The sequence below is a fragment of the Oncorhynchus keta genome, chromosome 27 (assembly GCF_023373465.1).
Source record: "Oncorhynchus keta strain PuntledgeMale-10-30-2019 chromosome 27, Oket_V2, whole genome shotgun sequence".
Lineage (NCBI taxonomy): Eukaryota > Metazoa > Chordata > Actinopteri > Salmoniformes > Salmonidae > Oncorhynchus > Oncorhynchus keta.
Genome location: NC_068447.1, coordinates 35,850,326 through 35,870,880, shown reverse-complemented (window position 1 = coordinate 35,870,880; position 20,555 = coordinate 35,850,326). Strand labels below are relative to the sequence as shown.

At 42.2% G+C, this 20,555-nt stretch overlaps 1 protein-coding gene and 1 long non-coding RNA gene across 6 annotated transcripts in view; one reads left to right on the top strand and one right to left on the bottom strand.

Moving 5' to 3' along the window:
* Positions 1-20,555, top strand: part of LOC118359873 (rap1 GTPase-activating protein 1-like) — a 129,368-nt gene that overhangs the window by 38,100 nt on the left and 70,713 nt on the right. The window lies entirely within an intron of this gene.
* LOC127912531 (uncharacterized) lies at positions 49-6,305 on the bottom strand. 2 transcript variants are annotated; one of them, XR_008083076.1, is made up of 2 exons: positions 6,124-6,305; positions 49-109 (listed from the first exon to the last, which is right to left on the bottom strand). It is a non-coding gene; the product is annotated as an uncharacterized LOC127912531 (long non-coding RNA). The 2 variants fall into 2 exon arrangements; XR_008083075.1 differs by lacking the exon at positions 6,124-6,305 and adding an exon at positions 267-496.

The following is a 20,555-nucleotide window of genomic DNA, read 5'->3' as shown; positions in this document are numbered from 1 at the left end:
TGAGTTCTCACTGTAGCTCCCTTCAGTAACCACGAGCACAACCGTTCCTTGATTTTAACTGGCGGCTTTATTCTGTAGTTTTAGTCAGAATTATCACCTTCCGTGAGAACTATAAAGTAAATGAAAAATACAGTTAAGCACACTCTTACGACCTTATCTTACGAGTGACTTATTAGCTTGGTATAACTCTGAAGTGCTTACATACATAACAGTTTAACCGGCGTTATAACAGGTTCAGATTAACACATGAATAAAGGAACAAATACCTCATTGGCTGCTTATTACAGAAGGGAGGAATCAAACTTCACAATTATTATTCCTGGCATGAATTCACACTTCATCCTAACATACACTCTTCAACCTTTATGAACTACACCCGATGACATGAAAACTTAGCTAACGCAGCGCAGGATTGCCTTCCCTCCAAAGGTGTGTTGCTACAATAAGGATCCCCGTTACAACAGTATTAGCTACGTAGTTCCGCTTGTATTATCATTTCCCCGCTTTGTGGACACATAAACAATACAAACAAAAGACAACGACATAACTTGTAAGTCTAACTGTCAGTTACACTCCCACCAATCACCAGTGATTTCTGTGAAAGGGGTCTGCAGGTTTCTTGATCGGCTTCCAGGAGGGTGACTGTCTTATGGATGGGCCTCTCCAGATAGGTGGGTTTGGTGATGCGTTTACCTCTCTCATCTTCGGTTGAGTCGCTGATCAGTAACTTGAATCTTCTCACCCGGCCATCCTGTCCCGGGTACACTTCTGTAACCTTTGCCAATTTCCACTGGTTGCGTGGTGCAGTATCATCTTGCAAAATGACAATGTCATTAATCCTTGCGTTTCTTCTGTCTTTACTCCATTTCTGTCTGTGTTGGAGGTTCAATGCGTTGAATACGGTTAGCTACAAAGACGTGGAATCTTCTGGCTTCATTGTTGATGTAGCCAAGAACTACCTTCGACTCTGTCCAGAAGTATTCCTGTAGACCTTGTATCTCTAACTCCTTTTTGAGCATGTCACTTGTTCGAACAGCTACCACCGCTGCTGAAAGTTCCAGTCGTGGTATGGTCGTAACCTTGGAAGGGGCGACTCTCGACTTTGCCATAACTAGGGAGCAATGAACTTCTCCTGCGGTGCTGATTGTTCTGAGGTATGAGCACTCTCCATAACCTGAGGTACTAGCGTCGGAGAAGTGATGGAGCTCATAACTCTGCACCTCCTTGAAACTTGATGGCAAGTAGCTTCATTGGATCCTTACTTCAGACAAGTTTTGTAGACCTTGGAGCCAGAATTCCCACTGGGAACGTAGGTCATCTGGAAGGGGGTCATCCCAGTCGATTCTGTCACGACACATCCGCTGCAAGATCTGCTTCCCCACCAGGACAAAGGGTGCCACAAACCCAAGCGGATCATATACAGAGGCTACTGTAGACAACACTCCTCTTCTTGTGAGTGGGCGTTCCTTGACAACTACTCTAAACTGGAACTCGTCTGATGCGACACACCACAGTACACCAAGCGCTCTCTCCATGTGTGGTTCACCCAGAGCCATATCCAGGTCTTTGGCACCCTTGGCACGTTCTTCCTTGGGAATTGTGGCTATAACTTCCTTGCTGTTAGAGATAAACTTGTGCAACCGAAGTTTGCCGATGCTGCAAAGCTCTCTTGCTTCTTTCCCCAGCTGGGCCGCTTCAGCTTCAGACGATACGCTCGTCAACCCATCATCAACATAAAAGTTCCTTTCTATGAACTGGATAGACTTCTCGCTGAAGCTTCCTCGTCCTTCGGCAGCAAGATGTTTGAGACCATAGTTGGCGCAACCAGGAGATGAAGCTGCGCCGAACAAGTGGACCTTCATACGATACGCTGAGGGTTGAGACTCTAGATCTCCGTTCTCCCACCAAAGGAACCGTAGATAATCTTGGTCTTCTGCTTTCACATGAAACTGGTGGAACATGCACTCTACGTCACACATGATTGCAACTGGACCCTTACGAAAACGACAAAGGATGCCCAGCAATGTGTTTGTCAACTCTGGACCGGTAAGGAGATGATCATTCAAGGACGTCTCTCGAAACTTAGCTGAGCAGTCAAAGACGACTCGTATTTTCCCAGGCTTTTGTGGGTGATAAACTCCATGGTGCGGGATATACCATGCTGGATGCTTGTTAATTTCCTCTTTAGAGACCTTCTCAGCATCTCCACAAGCTATAGTCTCTTCCATGAATGCTGTGTAGTCCTTGTAGTACTGCTTGTCTCTCCTTAGGCTCCTTTCCAGGCACTTGAGTCGGTGAACTGCACATGTTTTATTGTTCGGCAGATTGGGTCTTTCTTCCTTAAACGGCAGCGGCATCTCATAATGTCCATTGTCCTTACGTCTGATGCCCTCTTTCATTTTCTTCAGGAACCGGATATCCTCTTGAGATATGAGGTCCTCTTCTGCAGGTCTCTCTTTGAAGTCAGATTCAAGCGTCTTGATAATGTCCAGTGTTGTGATTGCCTCTCTTACACTTGTTCTACAAACATAGTGTACTTGATTTGTGAGGTTGGAAGAAGATTGAAGGCTTGGCATCACCTGTCTAAAGATAACCCGATGACTCACTCCAATAGGGTCGCCATAGTCGATACATGGATTTCCATAGCCGACTATGCTCCAGCCAAGATCTGTTCTCTGAGCAAAAGGCTGATTTCCCTTACCAGACACAATTTCTCTTGGAAGGAGAGCCTGGGAGCAGTTGTAGCCAATTAAGAGACCGACATCACAGCTCTGTTGAGGAGCAATCTCCTCTGCAATGTGTTCAAGATGAGACCATGCTCTTGCAGTCTCTGGAGTAGGAATATGATCTCTGTTTGCAGGAATAAACTCTCTCGAGTAGGTCGTTGGCAGAGGGATTTTCTTCTCCAAGTAAAACCCTCTAACCTGCAAACCAGACAGCTTCTGGCAGGGCACAGTGGTATTTCTTGAAGCCATTGTAGAGAGTTTCAGTTGGACTGGCTCCTTCCTTGTATTGAGAGCCTTTGTTGTCTCTTCAAGGATAAAAGTGGTGTCGCTCTGGGTGTCAAGAAGTGCATACACAAGAACTTCACGATCTGGCTCACTTGTGGTTGACACCCATACTGGAATGATTGTGGAGGTGTGAGTGTGAATGTCCCTTACGACTCTGTTAGATATGGCCTCACTTGACGCTCTTGTCCCCTTATCTTGTGAGGTCTTCCTATCCCTTAACCTTTCTTTAGTACGATCTTCGTGCAGGCAGGATGGATGCCTCCTCTGACACGTGTCGCAGGTGTTCCTGTTATCACAATCTTTCGATCGATGCCCAGGCCTTAAACAGCCAAAGCACAATTTATTCTCTTGAACAAACTTCTGTCGCTCTGCGGTGGGCTTATCCATGAACTTCCAGCATTTGTGGAGACTGTGACCTGACTTCTCACAGAAGACACAACTAGTAACAGTATCTTTCCCATCAGAGTTAGTTGCTAATACCCTTGCTCCGGGGTTTTGAATCCTTGGCGTCTTAAGTTTCCCATCTTCACTTGGTTTCAAAGCATGAAGGGATGTTACAGGATTGCAAGCAATCTTGGCTTCTCTTGTGAGAAACTTCACAAACTGACTGAAGCTAGGAAAGATCTCCGTTTCTTCTAAGATGTCTGTGACCTTTCTATTCCATCTTGAAGTTAGCCAATCTGGAAGTTTAGCGAGGATCTTTTGGTTTTCATTACAGTCATTAAGCACCTCCAGGCCCTTATTCTGAGACATAGCAGCTTCACAGCTGCGAAGAAAGTCTACAAGGTCTCTAAGTTCAAGACTGTCCTTGGATCCTATCGTAGGCCATGCATTGAGCTTATCTCTGAAAGACTTGGCGATGAAGAATTTGTTTCCGTACCTTTCTTCAAGAATGGTCCAAGCAGCATGGTAGGCTGATTCTGTTCCTAACATAAAGTAACTTTCGATGGCTTTCTTGGCAGGCCCACCGACATATTTTCTTAAGTAATATATCTTCTCAGTTGTTGGTATGTTCTTCCTGTCTATCAGAGTCTGAAAAGAGACCTTCCAGTCAGTGTACGAGAGAGGCTCTCCATTGAATGTTACTGGTTCTGGTATGGGGAGGCGGCTTTCACTGATTGCTTCCGCTAGTAACCTGAACATGGTCTTGGTGCCATCTTCTTGCTGTGTGCTTGTCACAACATGTTGTGGTGAGAGACTGTGAAATGAGCCACTTCTGTGCATGACTTCTTTCACATATTTGCAGTTAGAGAGTAGTTCTCTCTTCTCGTCCTCTGAGTTTTCATCTTGCTCATACACTTGCATTCGCGCCTTGGCAGCATTTAGTTTCTTGAGCACTTCTAGGTGCTCTAACTCTCTACGCTTGTCTTCTAGTGTCCTTCGTCTGGCAGCATTTTCTACCTCTAACTTGACTCGCAGCCTAGCTTCTTCTAAGCTGCGTTTCACAGCCTCAGCTTCTTGCTCCGCTGTCCTCTTCTTATCTTCATCTTCGAGTCGCTGAAGCTCTTCTAGTTGGCGTTCTTGCTTAACCATTACTTCTAAAGCTGCTTGGTTAGCAGCAACTTCCGCCGCAGCCTCTTGTCTCTTGACAGATGACACGCTTGAGCATCTGGAGTTGACCTTTGAGTTGTTTTGAGACTGGGAGGAAGCACTTGAGGGCTGATAGTTGAGACTTGACTTATGTGAGAGTTCGGACATGCACAAGGAATTGCTGTCCTTCCAGTGCAACTCTATCTGGTTACTTTGACCTTCTTCCCTGCCTTTTAAATGACACCTTACAGTCTTGATAATAGACATTGTAACTGCTTCACAAGTATCAACTCTGCGTCGTATATCGTTGTCGGGAATGTCGATTTGACGCAAATTTACATAGACACGGTTTAGCTCTGTAGAGGTATGGCTAATCTTGTTTAAGAGGTCTTCTAGTAGGTCTTCAGAGCAACAACCTGTCAGTGACAGTTTTGCTTCCTTTACCAGAGCCTTCCACTTCTCATAGCTGACCCTGAAACGTTGTTCGAGCTGTCTCCACCTTTCGTCGCGCAGTTCTCTGCCCTTTTCAGTTAACCTGCGGACCCTCTCACCTTTTCGTGGCTCTTGTTGTGCTACCTCTTCCTGCTGCTCTGTTTGTTCTGATGAAGGCTCGAAGTTTGCGAGGTGTTGCTGCAGCTGCTCAACTTGACCCACCCCATCTCTATCACCTTTAGTGAAACTACCTCTTTCTGACATTCTAAATCAAGTCAAATCAATTCTAGCTAAGGTTTGGATAAGTGAGTAGGTAATTTATACTCTAATTCACTGTATTTTATACCTCAGTACGTGGTATAAACTTGTATAATGCTTGAAACAAAGGCTTGAACAAACACCTTACCAAACAATTACACTATTAACTTACAGGTGAAAATAGAATTAATAGGTGTACGCTGACCCTTAATGTTTGTGACTATATATATATATATTTAGTAAGTATCAAATAATATTTTTCAGTAATACACATACCAGCGATACATTAAGATAGAAAGAGCAAATGCATAATACCAGAGTCTTTATGAAATAGACAACTATCTCCAGTCCTTACGAATTGTAATCTTAAAGTCTCTTATTAGCTGTTCAGAAGGCTAGGACCACCTTCAAACACCTTGACTTGTACTTGCGTGTCTGACTTTCCTGTTAGTCTTGACCTTATGTTGCCTCACGATGCTTCCTTATGTGGAGATTTTCTTCTTAGTTTGCAGGTAGGTGCAAAACTCTTATCTGGCAGATGACAAGGTCTACCAGGATTTGGGAATCTTGTAGACGTTTTACAGCTGGATGAGATTCTTCTTTCTTCTCTTGCTCGTGAAGAGCATTGAGTTCTCACTGTAGCTCCCTTCAGTAACCACGAGCACAACCGTTCCTTGATTTTAACTGGCGGCTTTATTCTGTAGTTTTAGTCAGAATTATCACCTTCCGTGAGAACTATAAAGTAAATGAAAAATACAGTTAAGCACACTCTTACGACCTTATCTTACGAGTGACTTATTAGCTTGGTATAACTCTGAAGTGCTTACATACATAACAGTTTAACCGGCGTTATAACAGGTTCAGATTAACACATGAATAAAGGAACAAATACCTCATTGGCTGCTTATTACAGAAGGGAGGAATCAAACTTCACAATTATTATTCCTGGCATGAATTCACACTTCATCCTAACATACACTCTTCAACCTTTATGAACTACACCCGATGACATGAAAACTTAGCTAACGCAGCGCAGGATTGCCTTCCCTCCAAAGGTGTGTTGCTACAATAAGGATCCCGTTACAACAGTATTAGCTACGTAGTTCCGCTTGTATTATCATTTCCCCGCACAGCGGACACATAAACAATACAAACAAAAGACAACGACATAACTTGTAAGTCTAACTGTCAGTTACAAATGCTACCAAATACTAATTGAGTGCATGTCTGACCCACTGGGAATGTGATGAAAGAAATAAAAGCTGAAATAATGCTTTCGACTATTATTCTGACATTTCACATTCTTAAATAAAGTGGTGATCCTAGCTAAAAACGGACATTTTTACTAGGATTAAATGTTAGGAATTGTAAAAAAACACGTTTTTAAATGTATTTGACTAAGGTGTATGTAAACTTCAGCTGTACATGACACAGTATACATGTCAAGTGTCAGTGTGTAGCGGCTCTGTAACGGTCGTCTGATGAAGAAGGATTGGACCAAAGCGCAGCGTGGTAAGTGTTTATGATTTTATTGAAAACTGAATACTAGAACAAAAATAACAAAGTGAGAAACGAAACAGTCATGTCAGGTGCAGAACACTAAACAGAAAACAACTACCCACGAAACACAGGTGGGAAAAGGCTACCTAAGTATGGTTCCCAATCAGAGACAACGACAGACAGCTGTCCCTGATTGAGAACCATACCCGGCCAAAACAAAGAAATACAAAACATAGAAAAAAATGAACATAGAATGCCCACCCAAATCACACCCTGACCAAACCAAAATGGAGACATAAAAAGCTCTCTAAGGTCAGGGTGTGACAGGGTCGGACGAAGTGAGGCGCAGGACACAGAACTGAGTAAAAACGTAACTTTACTAGAAATTAAACCAACAATATATCCCACACTGGGAAACACACCAGCTCACAGAAATACTGACCACTTCACAACGAACAAAAACCATGGGGAAAACAGAGGTTTAAATAATGAACATGTAATTGGGAAATTGAAACCAGGTGTGTAAAACAAAGACATAACAAAAGGAAAATGGCTAGAAGGCCGGTGACGTCGACCACCGAACGCCGCCTGAGCAAGGAGAGGTCGTGACAATACATTACAATACCGCTATGTGTTGAGTTCCTTTCTGCCTAGCTGCAAGAGGTTAATGGGGGTGTTGTTTTGGGGGTCACAGTTGAGGCTGTTCTGAGATGATCTTACCAGGCGTGTGAATGTAATGCTGATCTGAAGTTCTTAGTAAAAACCCATAAACGTTGATCGGTCTTCTGCTGTCCTTCTTACTATTTGAGATATATTATATGTATATTCTATAGTGTTGCATTAGTCAGTCCTTCTCAGTTCCTCTTTTTTAAGAGGTTTCTTTAGGCCTGTTTTCTCCATGCAGGGGATTTTGTGTTGACTAGACACGGGTTATGGTTTGGTTTCCCCCGATCAAGCCAGCCCAATACATGGTGAGCCATGGTGAGCGTCAGTCATATCCTAAATGAGAGACAGTTACATTTGTTGTCTCTCTGTACTCTCCTCCATGTTGTTGTCTCCTCCATGGTCTCAACCTCAAGCAAACATCTTGAATGGCCCTTCCACAGTCTTAATGGGACTCATGAAATAAACGGTGAACTATGTCTTTGTCCCAGATCAGGACACTCTCTCCCCACTGGGCACAGACGTCAGTTCATAATCTATTCCACGTTGGTTCAACATAATTTCATTGAAATTAACAGAAGAGGACATGGAAACACCATTTAAATTACGTGGAAATAACATTGATTGAACCAGTGTGTGCCCAGTGCGTCATCTTCCCCATGGCCCAAGATCACAGAACCACAGACAGAGGCTGCATGCACTCACTGAGGATTTTTACTCTCCTGTTCGCTTGTCTACAGTGCAATGTAAAGCACTGTGGGAAGAAAAGACAATGATTAGTGTGTGTAGACCAGGTTTCTCCAACTGGTGGTCTTGTGAATTTTCCTTGTTGGATATAAAAGACTGTAAAAACACCAGAAAGCCAGCAGCAAGTATTCCCACACATAATAAAGAGACACGGGGGGGTGTAGTATATGGCCGTTTTATATACCGCAGCTAAGGGCTGTTCTTAAGCACTACACATCGTGGACACAGCCCTTAGCCATGTTATATTGGCCATATACCACAAACCCTGAGGTGCTTTATTGCTATTATAAACTGGTTACCAACGTAATTAGAGCAGTAAAAATACATGTTTTTTCATACTCCTGGTATACGGTCTGATATACCACGGCTGTCAGCCAATCAGGGCTCGAACCACCCAGTTTATAATATGCTTTAGTCAAATATTATATCCGTTTGGGCTTCTTGCAGTCAATTTGCAGTCTACAAATGATTTGTAATTATGTTATGCACCCCCGATCATCCGCACAATAAAAACACTGCCTGTGGATGTATGTACATGATGATCCCTGGTGTAGACTCTGTTCAAGAACAAACAAGTGGAAAGGGTCATTGTTGTGAATGTGGATCAGACCAACAGCAAATGATATTCTAAGCAGTCAGCTGATTTGAGTAGAGCAGCTTCCTCCAATGATATTTCCAGTCAGTTGATGAACAGATGCCTTACAATTTAATGTTGTTTAGGAGCAATACTCATCTACAGTACAAGAACACCCTGTCTCTTCCTTATGAGAGGGTTGTATCCAACGTTGTGGGTTTTAGTTTTAAATGATTAAATTCTCTAGTCTCTACAGAATACAAAAACAACATGGAGTGGGCGTCTTTTCTTTGTCCTGATGGTCAAGTTTGCATGACAAAAGATCAGCCAATGATTACACAGGAAGGCAAGGCCTCTTGAGTTTTAGAGACTGTTCAAGTGGCTCTCTCAGGGCAGGGGCAAAACAAACAGGATATATAGGCCATACAAGAGGGCTGTATTCAAACACTGTGAACAGTATTCATATTCACACTGACATTCATATTCACATATTTATTCACAACGGAAAGCTACCCTGCTTTGGAGAAAAAGGGGGAAGCATAGGTTGAACTAGGATGTGCATACAGTAGGCTACCCTTAGGGCTAGATACCTTGCTTAAGATTGATGTAAAAAAAAAAAAGAAAAAAATCCACTGGGGCTGATTTGCTTGATTCTATCTTGCTACAGCTTTCTACTCCCCTGATTGTGGAGTCAGTGACACATATTTTTAACCTGGCGATTATCTCAGGTGCTCTCCCCGGGGTTTGGAAGGCGGCCCGTGTGCTCCCTCTCGAAATTGTCTTGCCTTGCCAAAATCTTTTGAATCATTAATCAACTGTCAGCTTAGACCCTTCCTAGCTACGAGATGTATAGCGTACATTAGATGGTGCCCTCATTGATCGTGTCCCCCTTTTATAAATATCTGGGCATCTGGATTAACGAAAATCTATCTTTCAGAAAGAATGTTGATGAGTTAGTTAAGAAATTATTATTTATAAAGGGGATTATGTCATAGGAATAGGTCATGCCAAATCATACCGGTTATAGACTATGGCGATATTGTCTATATGAATGCAGCTGCCACTGTATTGAAGCCATTGGATGCAGTTCATCATAGCACACTATGCTTTAATATGGGCGATAGGTTCAGTAGACATCACTGAATTCTGTATTAGAAAATAGGCTGGCCCTCTTTGAAGTCTCGTAGATCGATGCATTGCACTCTTTTTGGTTATACTGTAAAAGCCCTATACAGCATAAACTTCCGCCGTACCTTACTTCATTGATAATTTACAGACATACGAGATACCAGACCCGGTCTCAGGGGTGGCTAACTCTGGAGATCCCTTCTATCCTGGGGCAGCAGGGTAGCCTAGTGGTTAGAGCGTGTGACTAGTAACCGGAAAGTTGCGAGTTCAAACCCCCGAGCTGACAGGGTACAAATCTGTCGTTCTGCCCCTGAACAGGCAGTTAACCCACTGTTCCTAGGCTGTCATTGGTGAACCTTCCAGAAGGGCAACCATCTCTGCAGCACTCCACCAATCAGGTCATTATGGTAGAGTGGCCAGACGGAAGCCACTCCTCAGTAAAAAGCCACATGACAGCCTGCTTGGAGTTGACCTGGTCTGATGAAACCAAGACTGAACTCTTTGGCCTGAATGCCAAGTGTCAGGTCTGGAGGAAACCTGGCACTGTCCCTACGGTGAAGCATGGTGGTGGCAGCATCATGCTGTGGGGATGTTTTTCAGCGGCAGGGACTGGGAGACTTGTCAGGATGGAGGGAAAGATGAACAGAGCATGTGTTTCTCTGTCTGTCTCAGAGGTGACTGGTCTGATCTGTTATGGCAGGGCTAGCGACAGCATAGCCTATCAGCATCGCCATGCTCTGCTCTGGTACCATTGTGTGTTCATAGTCCCAGCTACACTGTACTCCACTGTATTGGAGCATCAATGTGCACATTCAGCCACTTCACTCTCATTTACTCCGTCAATGGGCTCATTCAGCTGCCCACATTATACAGTACAGTCAGCCTGCTGGCCTTGGACCTGGGCTTATTCACTATTGTTGTTGGCCAATATTTGTTTGTCAGACATTGAATGGGAGGATGGTGTGGCATCCATTTGTCCAGAGGCTTGTGTTTTTTTTCTCTTTCCAATCAATTTTTATGAGAAGTTTCTATTTCCATCACAGTCATTCTAGTCAGTTGAATAGTGTAAGTGTGGATGATAGAATCAGCTTTATTCCACTTTATTCAAATGCAGAGTTAGGGATTTGGACATGTACATAATTGTCTGTACTGGACAATGGTTATGAAGGTGATTATGATCCAACCATTAATTGATACATTATGCCCCTGGACTGAGAGGATGGACGTTCAACACGTTAATTGAACTAAATCGTCTTTGGTATCTTTTAGTTGTCGCTGTATTAGACTAAGCAAAGGTGAGATGATGTTGAAGTTCAAATGGTGCTGGAATAGTGGAGGCAGCTCCTGTTTTCTCTGCGACTTGCGGTAACTCTCTGTTGTTCAAAATCAATAGTTGTTTTAGTGGTCCAAAAATGTCGGAAACATTACCTTGCTTGACCATGCTGTAGGTCATGTAACTGTTTGTTACAAGCAATCTGTTTTGTGGACTTCACTTCAAGATGTTGCTCTCCGATTTTGTACTAAAATAAATGTGTGGTTGAATTTATTCTGCCACTGTGTCTTCTTATTGTCTCGGCCTTAGGCCTATATATCACTAGCAGGTTATAGAGCAAACAACGCAGTTCTCACAACACAGGTTGTAATATGGCTTTTTTTCTGGATTAGCTTCCCCAGTGATTTTCCCATGCACCACTACTGCATTATTCCAATGTTATTCTGCATTTCAAATGATCATCAAATGAAAAATAGATGGAAGAAGACCTGGTAGTGTTCCTATTCGGTAACCAATACACAGGAGCTAGAAGAAGACCGTTGTTTGAGCTTTCAGCTGAATTCTCTTACAATCCCCTCACGACCTCCTTTGCAATCTTGCCCGGTGATGACTCAATTGCTTAAATTGACTTTATAATAAGTGTTGGCATAAGTTATTTTAGAAAATGACATTTATATTCTTGCATTTTTTAAAAATTGACAGAGATATGCAAAGCAGTTTTTTTTGCCAAGTGGAATTGTGTGTATTACGCTGTTGCCTGAAGTGACATTCCATGTCACGGTGGAAGCAATGTGAGGGTCCTGCTGTGCTCCTCCTGTGTTTCTCTATGGGACAGTGAATCATCTCACAAATATAAGACAAGGTGAGAAATGGTCAGTTGAAATCTGAGGGACATGTAAAGAGCTAAACTTTAACACTGACAACTTCTTGGATGCTACGCCATTCAAGGTTTGGGCCAGTGTCTCTCTGTGAGACTAGCCTCAAGCTGTCTTTTCCTCACTGTTTCCATGGAAACGACTATCTTATTTTTAAGCAATAAGGCCTAAGTGGGTGTGGTATTTGACCAATATACTGTACCACGGCTAAGGGCTGTTCTTTCACTATCAGTCCCAAGACCCCAGCAAAAATCTGCTTTTCATTTATCTGACTTTCATTTATCTGCTTGTCCAGCCTTAATATTTACCCTCACAATGAAATGTTGAACTATTTTCTTTTCAGGACAAACAGGGCTACAAGTAGAACACAAGACAATTTGACATCAACAGTTGCATTCATGATTTTATTGACATGAGGTCTGCCAATGCAAAAACCTGATAAAAAATGTATTTATATGAATGCTGTAAGTACAAAAATGGTTCTCAGTGGAAAAGTAATATCCAACCAGTCAGTGACAACTGTGTGGAGTTTGTGACAGCAACTATGTGAGCTTATTACAGTATTATAGGCACTATAATACTGTGATCTTCTATGTAGAAGAACTCCTTACCTTTTAATGACTCTTGTGTAGTTTGTGAGCATCATAGAGCAAAACATGTTACACGTGCATGTTCGTCGGAGTCTCAGCTTTTCATAGATTTTAGTAGTTTGTAGCTCAAACCATTCTCATTCTGACTCTACAGATGTTTTTGTAAAAAAAAAAACCTTCCCCGGGCCCCTTCGGGATCCGCCCTTGTCTCACAAACACCGCTCTTGCTAAGCCCCCACTAATCACACATACAGTTGAAGTCAGAAGTTTACATACACTTAGGTTGGAGTTATTAAAACTTGTTTTTTAACCACTCCACAAATTTCTTGTTAACAAACTATAGTTTTGGCAAGTCAGTTAGGACATCTACTTTGTGAATGACAAGTCATTTTTCCAACAATTGTTTACAGACATATTATTTAACTTATAATTCACTGTATCACAATTCCATTGGGTCAGAAGTTTACATACACTAAGTTGCCTTTAAACTGCTTGGAAAATTCCAGAGAGTGATGTCATGGCTTTAGAGACTTCTGATAGGTTAATTTACATAATTTGAGTCAATTGGAGGTGTACCTGTGGATGTATTTCAAGGCCTACCTTCAAACTCAGTGCCTCTTTGCTTGACATCATGGGAAAATCTAAAAGAAATCCGCCAAATCCTCAGAAGGAAAATTGCTGCAGGAGGGACTGGTGCACTTCAGAAAATAGATGACATCATGAGGCAGGAAAATTATTTGGATATATTGAAGCAACACCTCAAGACATCAGTCAGGAAGTTAAAGCTTGGTCGCAAATGGGTCTTCCAACTGGACAATGACCCCAAGCATACTTCCAAAGTTGTGGCAAAATGGCTTAAGGACAGCAAAGTCAAGGTATTGGAGTGGCCATCACAAAGCCCTCAACCCTATAGAAAAGTTGTGGGCAGAACTGAAAAAGTGTGTGCGAGCAAGGAGGCCTACAAACCTGACTCAGTTACACTAGCTCTCAGGAGGAATGGGCCAAAATTCACCCAACTTATTGTGGGAAGCTTGTGGAAGGCTACCTGAAATGTTTGACCCAGGTTAAACAATTTTAAAGGCAATGCTACCAAATACTAATTGAGTGTATGTAAACTTATGTTCCACTGGAAATGTGATGAAAGAAATAAAAGCTGAAATAAATAATTCTCTCTATTTTTCTGACATTTCACATTCTTAAAATAAAGTGATGTTCCTAACTGACACAAGACAGGGAATTTTTACTAGGATTATTTGTCAGGAATTGTGAAAAACTGAGTTTAAATGTATTTGGCTAAGGTGCATGTAAACTTCTGACTTGAACTGTACCACTGGTTGGTACCAACAGATGCTAGAAATATACAAATCTAATGGTACAACCCAGAAGTCTGTAGCTCAAATAACCTATGTTTTAGACTGTTTGTTTAGAAGTCCTAAATCACGCCAGCATGATGGTGGGACTCATTGGGTTAAGATACCGAACTGTGGAGGAGAGGCATGAAGAAACAGTATTCTTGCTTGGATCAGGTGTATTTTTCACCCTCTTAGCTGTTTCACACCACCTGCAGATCTGCAGTCCATGTGTGTATTTACCTGAGCTCTACTCAACCATGACTTCTTACTTTAACAAGAGACTTAACTAAAGCCACAGTACCATGACTTCTTACTTTAACAAGAGACTTAACTAAAGCCACAGTACATCTTTGCTTGGGGGCCATGTGGTGCAAAGCGTGTTAGGTTGGACATGGCCAGGCAAACAGGCTGAGAATGTGAAAATACAGTATGACTCAGACTCGTATTATAATGCATATGCTGCCTTGCCAAAAACACTCCATCCTGCTCGGAGTCAGAGAGACAAACAGAAAGTACTGTTGTCCTGCTGATAAAGGTGAAGGCTACGTATCACCATTTAGTGCATGGGTGTCAAACTCATTCCATGGACGGCCTAGTGTCAGTTAAGACCTAGACAACCAGGTGAGTGGAGTTACTTACTAATCAGTGACCTTAATTCATCAATCAAGTACAAGGGAGGAGCAAACACCCGCAGACACTTGGCCCTCAGTGGAATGCGTTTGACACATGTGATTTAGTGTCAGCACTTTTCTATTTGAAACCCAGCCCAAGGTAAGGCTAGCTTTGTGTTGCTAGTGGAATTCCACTCTGTGCTGGTAGCAGTGACACTTTTTCAGTTGATAACATTATACCTCCAACATAATGATAGCCTTATGTCAGCTATAATGTTATTATATATTAATACGAGTATTTTCATTTATGATAGTAAACAAATGTTTACAGTTTCTTCTCCAGAGTAGTTTCTCATTTTCTTTGTTGGCCTCACCCTCAACCCAGTTAATAAAACTAGGGCAATTATCCTGTCAAGTAAAGTAGGCTACACCTTACACTACATAAGTACACGCTATGTACACAAACACTCACACCCCCTACATACACCTCACACTTCAATAACAAGAATGAAAATGAGCAGCTTCATGTCCTTATCTGTCAACATGTCTTCTTCAGTTTGTCAAATGTTGCCTAACAAATATTTAGTGTAGGCCTAGCGACATGTTTGACAGTGTGTAGCTTAGTGTTTAGAGAGAGGTCAGAGTCTTGTTTTGAAGTGAACCAAAGCTTGTGTTTACACTAGCTTGCAACCCATGTTCGTCTCCTCACATTGTTAAGCTGAGCAACCCCCTTTCTGATGGAAAATAGAACAGGACAGAACATATTCCCAGCAGGTATTTTAGGTTGGAGCCTGCATTGACCAAGAATCTAGCCGCACCCTGGCTTGATTTCATTTTATGGGAATTCCAGGCAACCTGAGAATGGGTGGGACCCACAATTTTTAAAGAATAGAAAATATTATGCTTGTGATGCTCATGAAGCCTGCACTACAATTCTTAACATAATATCCCAATGCAGTTAATGCTTACTCCTACCAAGCAGTTTAAAATCATGTATTCTACCAAAGGAAATGTATGTATTTTTTGTATGGTAGACAATGTTATAACTACAACACACGTCAGGCATACAGCACCCTCAGGACTATTGTCACAACATGACAATAGTCCTCCTTTAAGAATGAGAAGGACAGTGATTAGTGAAAGTACCTTTACCAATCATCTTACCCCTGTGGATTATTGTCCCTTTCCCCTCAGTGAGGCTGTATTTTCTTTTTTTCTTTTATTTTTGTACCAATTTCTTGATATCCAATTAGTAGTTACGGTGTTGTCTCATCGCTGCAACTCCCGTACGGACTCGGGAGAGGCGAAGGTCGAGAGCCATGCGTCCTCCAAAACACGACTCTGTTGCACCAATGTGATGGAGGAAACACTGTACAACTGGCGACCGAAGTCAGCTTGCATAGGCCTGGGCCGCCACAAGAAGTCGCTAGAGCACGATGGGACAAGGACATCCAGGCCGGCCAAACCCTCCCCTAACCCGGAAGATGCTGGGCCAATTGTGCGCCGCCTCATGGGTCTCGCGGCCAGCTGTGACACAGCCTGGGATTGAACCCAGGCTTAGACCGCTGCGCCACGCGGGAGGCGAGGCAGTATATTCTGAGAAAGAGGTAGTTGCTTTAAGGATTTTATTAGTTCTGTAAAGTGACCACATGGGTCTTTCCTCAAACGGAACAAAATATCAGTACATGATTAAATAAGGCTGTGGATATTGCGTGTGCTCCCTCTCCGGGCCTCTAGGTCACCAGGCTCATTATGGTGCACACCTGTCACCATGGTTACGCACATAATGACACTCACCTGGACTCCATCACCTCCTTGATTACCTGCCCTATATGTAACTCTCTTTGGTTTCTTTATTATTGTTTCTGTTTCATGTCTGTGCGTTGTTCGTGTTATGTTTCGTTTATTGATTAAATCACTCACTCCATGAAGTTGCTTCCTGACTCTCAGCGCACATTGTTACAGTGGAAGTAACACTGTATCCTATTCCGTGACATCAGTATTTCAATCAACCATGTCTATATTTACATGCATTTTAGTCATTTAGCTAGAGTGACTTGCAGTTAGTGCAGTATTTCCAGTGGAAAATGCCTGTTGTTTCCATTCATCTTTGAAAAACCTTTGCGTTTTGCTGAAAGATTGAGCCTATAGACAAGGCTGAAGGTGAAAATGGTGTGCATGACATTGATTGATTTGTTTGTTTTTGCTTGCAGTTTGTACAAAAAACAAGTCTGGCTCAAGTGATATATACAGTGCCTTCAGAAAGTATTCACAACCCTTGAATTTTTCCACAATTTGTTGTGTTACAGTCTGCATTTAAAATGGATTAACTGTAGATTGTGTGTAAGTCAAAATGGAATTATGTTTTAGAAATTAAAAGCTGAAATGTCTTGAGTCAATAAGTATTCAACCTCTTTGTTATGGCAAGCCTAAATGACTTCAGTAGTAAAAAGTTGCTTAACAAATCAGATAAGTTGCATGTGCAATAATGGTGTGTAACATAATTTTTGAATAACTACCCTATCTCTGTACCCAACACATGCTGTACAGTGCATTTGGAAAGTTTTTAGACACCTTGACTTTTTCCCAAAAAATTTATGTTACAGCCTTATTCTAAAATTGATCAAATAAAAAACATGTCCTCGTCAATTTGCACACAATACCACGTAATTATAAAGTGAAAACCTATTTGTATAAATGTTTGCAGATTTATTAAAAACAAACTGAAATGTTTACACAATTATTCAGACCCTTTACTCGATACTTTGTTGAAGCACCTTTGACAGCAATTACAGCATTGAGTCATCTTGGGTATGATGCTACAAGCTTGGCACATCTGTATTTGAGGAGTGTCTCCCATTCTTCTCTGCAGATCCTCTCAAGCTCTGTCAGGTTGGATGGGGAGCGTCGCTGCACAGCTATTTTCAGATCTCTCCAGAGATGTTCAATCGGGTTCAAGTCCGGGCTCTGGCTGGGCAACTCAAGGACATTCAGAGACTTGTCCCAAAGCCACTCCTGTGTTGTCTTGGCTGTATGCTTAGGGTTGTTGTACTGTTGGAAGGTGTACTTTCACCCCAGTCTGAGGTCCTGAGCGCTCTGGAGCAGGTTTTCACCAAAGATCTCTCTGTACTTTGCTCTGTTCATCTTTCCCTCGATCCTGACTTGTCTCCCAGTCCCTGCCACTGAAAAACATCCCTACAGCATAATGCTGCCACCACCATGCTTCACCGTAGGGATGATGCCAGGTTTCCTCCAGATGTGACTCTTGACATTCAGGCCAAAGAGTTCAATCTTGGTTTCATCAGACCATAGAATCTTGTTTCTCATGGTCTGAGTGTCTTTAGGTGCCTTATGGAAAACTCCAACCGGGCTGTCGTGCCATTTACTGAGGAGTGGCTTCCGTCGAGCCACTCTACCATAAATGCCTGATTGGTGGAGTGCTGCAGAGATGGTTGTCCTTCTGGAAGGTTCTCCCATCTCCACAGAGGAACTCTGGAGCTCTGTCAGAGTGACCATCGGGTTCTTGGTCACCTCACTGACCAAGGCCTTTCTCCCCTGATTTCTCAGTTCAGCCGGGTTGCCAGCTATAGGAAGAATCTTTGTGGTTCCAAACTTCTTCCATTTAATAATGATGGAGGCCACTGTGTTCTTGGGGACCTTCAATGCTGCATAAATGTGTTGGTACCCTTCCACAGATCTGTGCCTTGATACAATCCTGTCTCGGGGCTCTACAGACAATTCTTTCAACCTCATGGCTTGGTTTTTGCTCTGTCAATTGTGGGACCTTTATATAGACAGATGTGTGACTTTCCAAATCATATCCAATGAAAGGAATTTACCATAGGTGGACTCCAATCAAGTTGTATAAACATCTCAAGGATGATCAATGGGAACAGGATGCACCTGAGCTCTCATAGCTAAGGGTCTGTATACTTAGTCGTTATGGGGTATTGTGTGTAGATTGAGGATTTTTTTATTTTAATCCATTTTAGAATAAAGCTGTAACGTAACAAAATTTGGTAAAAGTGAAGGGGCAGAATTTCAAGCACAGATTCAATGACAGTCCAGAGGTTTTCCAATGCCTCGCAAAGAAGGGCACCAATTGGTAGATATGTAAAATCAATATTTAAAAAATAAAGCAGACATTGAACATCCATTTGTTATTAATTACATTTTGGATGGTGTATCAATACACCCAGTCAATACAAAGATACAGGCGTCCTTCCTAACTCAGATGACAGAGAGGAAGGAAACCCCTCAGGGATTTCACCATGAGGCCAATGGGGATTTTAAACCAGTTACAGAGTTAAATGGCTGTGATAGGAGAACTGATGATGGATCAACAACATTGTAGTTACTCCACTATACTAATCTAATGGACAGAGTGAAAAGAAGGATGCCCGTACAGAATAAAAATATTCCAAAACATGCATCCTGTTAGCAACAAAGTAATACTGAAGAAAATGTGGCAAGGAAATTTACTTTTTGTCCTTAATACAACGTGTTATGTTTGGGGCAAATCCAATACAACACATTACTGAGTACCACTCCTCAAATTGTCAAGCATGGTGGTGGCTGCATCATGTTATGGATATGCTTGTCATCTGTAAGGACTAGGGAGTTTGAGGATAAAAAGAAAAAGAATAGAGCTAAGCCCAGGCAAAGTCCTAGATGAAAACCTGGTTCAGTCTGCTTTCCATCAGACAACTCCATCTTTCAGCAGGAATATAACCTAAAACACAAGGCCAGATATACACTGGAGTTACTTACCAAGACAACATTGAATGTTTCTGAGTGGCCTGGTTAAATCGGCTTGAAAATCTATCGCAAGACTTGAAAATGACTGTCTAGCAATGATCAACAACCAACTTGACAGAGCTTGAATAATTTAAAAAGAATAATGGGCAAATATTGTACAATCCAGGTTGGCAAAGTTCTTAAGAGACTTACCCAGAAAGCTGTAATGGCTTCCAAAGGTGATTCTGACATGTATTGACTCAGGGGGTAGAATAATTATCTAATCAAATATATTAGTGTTTCATTTGACCATTTAATTTTAAAAAAAGTTTTTGAAATTCTTCCATAGATCTTTGACAGAAAACTGACATACATTTTAATCCCACTTTGTAACACAACAAAATGTGGAAAAAGTCAAGTGGTGTGAATACGTTTTGAAGGCATTTTAGACCTATCTTGTGATGCAAAGAGGTCAACCATCAGAATGTTCATACCAGCTCTATTTCCAGTAATGGTACTGGGATTCCTGGGATGTAAGTTGGGTTGTGAGTCCATAGAAAATGCAGACGATTCCTGGTGACAGAATAGACAGAGATCCATGGAAAGATGAGTAAGAGGCCTGGATTCCTGAAACGCCACTGGGAGTCTGGGTGGAGTCCCAAAAAAAAGTCCCAAAATGGCACCCTATTCCCTACATAGTGCACTTATTTTGTTCAGTCATATGGGCCCTGGTGAAAAGTAGCATACTTTATAGGGAATAGGGTGCCATTTGGGATGTGACCCTGGACATCTGATCATGGACTGTCATCCCAGTAGGGGGGGAAACATTAGCGTGAGATCAGATCCACAGTAGAGGAGACAGCTGTAGGAGGTCGTTTAGACATCTTAAACATCCCACTCACTAGTTCCCAACAATCACTACAGAGCACCAACCCCTTAGTCATGCTAGTCCTGGAGGTCCTGGAGAATAGACTGTAGGAGTCCAAAAGCAAGACTGGGCCAGATCAAAAAATGTGTTTGTGTACCAAGTCCCATTGTACCATCTACTGACATAAATTGAGAATCACAGGCTGGCAGTTGATTTAATTCACATCCACGGTGTATCATTTGATCATATGACTAGAGCAATATGAACACCACTGGTTTCAAAAAGTCACATGAAGCTCAGGAGGTCTTAAGGAAGTCCTGGTCATGCGAGCATGCTTTGTTTGAAAGACTGATGCACCCTGCATTCAGTAATGGAACAAGTGGAGTTTGTGTGTCAGGAAATGCAG